Source organism: Apodemus sylvaticus, chromosome 1 (genome assembly GCF_947179515.1).
Source record: "Apodemus sylvaticus chromosome 1, mApoSyl1.1, whole genome shotgun sequence".
Lineage (NCBI taxonomy): Eukaryota > Metazoa > Chordata > Mammalia > Rodentia > Muridae > Apodemus > Apodemus sylvaticus.
In genome coordinates, this window is record NC_067472.1 from 94837592 (window position 1) to 94842945 (window position 5354).

A 5354-nucleotide genomic window follows, 5' to 3' on the forward strand; every position below is an offset into this window, starting at 1 on the left:
CATGCTCAGAGATTGTCTTCTAGGTCATCTAGATCCCATCAAGTTGACATTTAAGATTAATCGTCACACCCATCAAGCCCTGCCTCTTTCAGAAAGCCTGTCCTAGTTTTCATTCTGAGTCTTTTCCCAGCCTCAGTAAGGTACCCACCCCAGCCTTGGTCATCCATGACTGATGGCCTGATATGACTCTAAAACAAACCAGCAATAACCATCGAGGGAGATGGGTCTTTCTGCCTTTTAGATGGAGAAACAAGTAGAAAATCAGACTGTCCAGTGCCTTTTTAAGACCAGCTCAACTGTCTTCCTGGTGACCTTTCCCAGGAAACCGCTGGATGCTCAATGTTCCGTAGAGAAGGGTTAGCAGGCGAGACTTTTCTGCCAGCTCTCCAGCTGCTATTTTAAAGCTCAGATGTGGTAGTCTGGCCTCGCAAGGATAGAAAAGCCACTTCTGAGTGCACGCTGAAGAACCAAGTAGCTGCACAGGTCCACACCGATGTCTGTTGTAGTGCTGCCTTCCCTGGACAGCCTGTCTTCACAAGGCTAGAGAGACAGGAAAGCAGTGGCATGTCCCGTAAAGGACTATCAGGTGGTCATGGTAATAATGTCAAGAATAAAAATAAAAAAATAAAAAGGCAGAGACTTGAGAGATAGTTCAATAGTTATGAGCACTGGCTGCTCTTGCTAAGGACCCAACCAGGTTCCCAGAACCCACATCGAGATCCACAACTGCCTGTTACTCCATGTCCAGGGAATGTACCACCCTCTTCTGGGCTCCACAAGCACTAGGCATGCATATTGTGCACATACACACATGCAAGGTGTTTTATATAAATAAAACTACGGCATATATATATATATATATATATATATATATATATATATATATATGCCGTAGTTTTATTTTTTAAGAGTTTATATATTTTTAGATAAACCCTTAAAAAAATAAAACTATGGCAAACTATTCCCAATGCCTCGTTAGAGTTCTGAGATTATGTAGTATGGAGATTATTTTCCCAGTTTTACACAGCTTGTTTCCTAAAAATGAGGCAGGGGCATAATGCATAATGGCTAACCTGGGGTTTTTCTCTACTCCCCAACTTTTATGCAAGGACATTATTTTCAGATTTTGTTAAAGCACCTTACAGGAGCAAGGCAACAGCAGCAGTGGGATTTGAGAGGAGGGTTCTAGGTTTGAGCGTTCGTGTGGCTTCAACAGTTCTAGAAACCAAACCAAGAAGGAAAGTTCTCACACTCACAATGGCAACTGGCAAATGTTTCTCTTGCAAAGAGCACTCCTCTCTGTCTTGAAGAAAGCTCTGAGTTAAGCTTTTATAAAAACAAAAACAGACTATAAACTATCCTAAGGGGGGGGGGAATGACAGCAAGGGACCATTTGTTCTGAGCATTGGCTGTTCTGAACACTAACTGACTTTTCTTCTAGCACTTCTCCCTGGCTGCCCCCAACTACTCCCCCACCCACCCACACCCACACCCACACCCACCCCCGTGGAACCACCTGACTCTGTTCTCCAAAAGTTCATATACTAAAGAAAATGCAATGTCTATGTATATGGAAGTGAACTATTATTGAATCTTTAAAAAGAAAACCCTGGGGCTAGAGAGGTGGTTCAGTGGTTAGGAGCCCTTGTTCCTCTTCCAGAGGACCGGAGTTCCCGGCATCCATGTCAAGTGGTTCAGAACCACCTGTAACTCTAGCTCCAGGCATCCAGTGTGCCTCACAGGTGCTCACACGCGTGTGGCACATACTCACAGTGATATCCATACATATACATAAATAAAAATAAAAGATTTTTTTAAAACTTCAAAATCACTTCTTTTTTTAAAAGAAGTTTATTTATGTATGTATATGAATACACTGTATCTGTCTTCAGACACACCAGAAGAGGGCATCAGATCCCATCACAGATGGTTGTAAGCTACCCTGTGGTTGCTGGGACTTGAACTCGGGACCTCTGGAAAAGTAGTCAGTGCTCTTAACCTCTGAGCCATCTCTCCAGCCCAAATAAAAGATGTTTTAAGGAAGCAAATCCTTTTGTTTGTAACAATATGGATGAACCAGGAAGGCATTGCATTATTGGGTGAAAAAGTCAGACGGAGAAAGACAAGCACAGTATAATCTTCCTTATATATAAAGTCATAAACGCAGAGAATAGAATGATGATCAGAGGCTAAGAGCCGCAATGAGTGTGAGGTGGTTAGGATACAAGGTTTCAGTTTTGCAAGACAGTGGTCTAATGTACAACATGGTGACTATAATTAACAAGCATGTATTGGCTGTCTTACTGTCAGCATATAGATGTACATGTGTCCAGAGGCACATACGAGCACACAAGGCAACTACACAGGAAGTGTGTTAACTGACTTGATTGTAGCAATTTCTTCACAACAGATAGGTGGGGGGAGGGGGAGATGGCAGATAGATCTCAAATCATACCAGTGAAAACCTCTCATGATGATGGATGGCTGAATTCTAGCACTGGAGATGATCAAGAGTTTTCTGTTACAACGGAAGAGTTGTATATGAGACATTCTTAGGTTAAATTACCCATCTCAGAGTCTTGTAAGGATGGCCAATCATACCTTTTAAAAATTATAACTGTCTTCTAGAAGCTGAAATCTATTCCATTACAATAATTAAGGAAAGCCATGACAGAGTCCAGAAATGTTTATTTTCATTGGCTTTATTGGTTGGACAATTATACTCCTGAATAAAAATATATCCTTCAAGGGCAATTATGAAGAATAGATATATTTAAAAGTTTGCTTTCTGTTGCTGTAATAAAACACCACAACCAGAACAACTTTGGAAGGAGAGGGCTTTTTGGATCCAAGTCAACAGAAAGATAAGGAGGTTTTCTGCCAAGGCCTGAGCTTCTAGAAAACCCTGCCCATGCTCCAGAGACAATGATGCAGGAGAGATCTAAATTAGGACCCAGTCATTTCGACCTCCTACTTAGGGAGGGACCTTGGCCTGTCACTTAAGCTAAGTGTGGCTTTGTTATGACTCACATAACTTCAGACGACTGATGCCACTTACCAAAGGCCGGATGGCTCAATGAGTATAGACCTTGCCTTGTAAGCATGAGGGCCTGAATTTGAGTCCTCAGCACCACGTAAATGCCTGGGGTGTATGGCAGCCCACCTATAAGCCCAGCCCTCAGGAGGTGGGAAAGAGAGTGTACTAGGGTTAGTTAGCTAGCTACACTAGCTGACTGCAAGCTCTAGGCTCCAGGAAGCGAGAGGCCAGAGTCTCAATATGTTAAGGACAAGAGAGTGATCAAGGACGGTGCCTGACGTCAACCTTGGAGCCCCACATACACATGCGCCCAACGTCTCTCCTCCTCTCCTCCGGGGGCCTGTGGATCCAGACAGAGAACTCTCTGCTGTTTCTCCAGCACCATCCCTGCCTGCGAGAGGCCATTCTCCTCACAGTGGTGACAATGAGCTCTCTGAAACTGTATGTAAGCCAGGCCCAATTAAACACCTTCCTTTATAAAAGTCCCTGTGGTCCATGGTGTCTCTTTGAAGCAATAAAAAGAAAGAAAGTAGAAGACTGGGACCAACACCCAAGGTTGTCCTTTAACCTCTATATAAACACACTGTGGCACAAGCATTCACATACACAAATGTGAACACACACACACATACACACACCTTACATATTCAGAGAGAAAAAAAGATGCCTTCCAACCCATAGGAAGAGCTATAATATTATATGTACTGTGAGTATGGCCATTTGGACAGAAGGACTTAAAGGAACAGACTTCTTTTTTTAATTACATGTACTAATGTATTTGTGTGTATGGAGCGGGGCATGCCATAGCGAGTATGTTGAGGTCAGAACTTACAGGACTCAGTTCTCTCCCTCCACCATGTGAAGCATGGGAATCAAACTCAAGATGCCAAGCTTGGTAGCAGGCACCTTTACCAGCTGGGCCATTCCCCGGCCCGAGAAAAGAGGGATTTTAAAAGTAAAAAGAAGGAACCTGGTGGGAGCAAGAGAAGAAGATAAATACAATCTGACAAATGTTAAACTTCTAGGCATAAAAATCTCTAACAGCAATATAAGAAACATAAATGTGGCAATTATCACAGACACCAAATAAACTTTTAAAAATATTAAGCTCTGATAAAATAATCTTAAAAGTACTTTGATCTCCCCAGAGCGAAAGGCATTCATCAATATTTCATCAAAGAATTATAGCTAGTTCAAAATCAAGCCCAGGAAAATCTTTGTAAACAAATGTATGCAAAATAAAACAAAAAAGAAAGAAAAGAATCCCACCTATGTGATTGGCAGAGATGCCGTTTATGATGTTGCTGATTTATTTAGAGCCGTGGAACTCTAGCAAAATAGATGGTTAACATACTTCTAGGGAGTCTAACAATCTTTTTTTTCTTCCTCATTGCACTATTCACTTTATTTATTGGTTTGTTTTGGGGTTTTTTTATACAAAAATTTATTACAATGTACAACAACAGGCTCCAGGATAGCACTTCATCCTAGCTATTAGGTGGCAAAGTTGTTATGACAGGGAATCCAGATGTTTGACAGATTACAGGATAACACTTCATTCTAGCCGTAGTGGCAAAGATGTTATTTACAGCAGGGAATCCAGATGTTTAAATAGGAATGGAAGAGGAGGGTCACCATCACCTCAGATGAGGAACAGCTTACTTTTTGCCAGATTTCTTAATTCCACCTGTGGCCAGGGGGCCCTTCCCCAGGGTCTTGGCTTTTAGCTCCTCTGTTCCTCCTTCTGTTTCTGCTTGAAAGCCTTCTCTTCCTCGCCCATCTCCTTGGCCTGCTTCTTGGGCTGTTTCAGGGACTTCCTTTTGCCACCTTCCCAGCCCAACATGGCGCCTCCAGACCTTTCTCCAACAAGCTCTTTAAGCTCTCTAAAAAACATAGACTGTAAAAAAAAGAAGTCTTCAATAAAACCACAACTGGGTATCTATCCCAGGGAAAAACTAAAACCACAAAGATACATGCAAGCTCAAATATTTGTCACGGGATTATTTATAATGTCAAAAAATTTAAGACAAATTTCTAAAAGTAAAAAGTGGGACTAGAGAGGTGGGTGACCCTTTAGTTAAGAGTGAGTGCTGACTGCTCTTGCAGAGAACATGAGTTCAGTTCCCAGCACCCACATCACAGCTCACAAATGCCTATATATCTCCAGCTCCAGAGGATTTCACACCCTCTTCTGGCCTCTGTGGGCTCTGTACTCATGTTCACACACCCACACAGAGACACAGACTTATACACATAATTAAAAATAAGATATTTAAAGTGGCTTAGCTAAAGTATAGTATAGCCACTTTATAGAATA

At 42.0% G+C, this 5354-nt stretch overlaps 1 pseudogene; it reads right to left on the bottom strand.

Moving 5' to 3' along the window:
- Window positions 1-4633: 4633 nt before the first annotated feature.
- Window positions 4634-4883, bottom strand: LOC127679393 (translation machinery-associated protein 7-like; annotated as a pseudogene).
- Window positions 4884-5354: the final 471 nt, after the last annotated feature.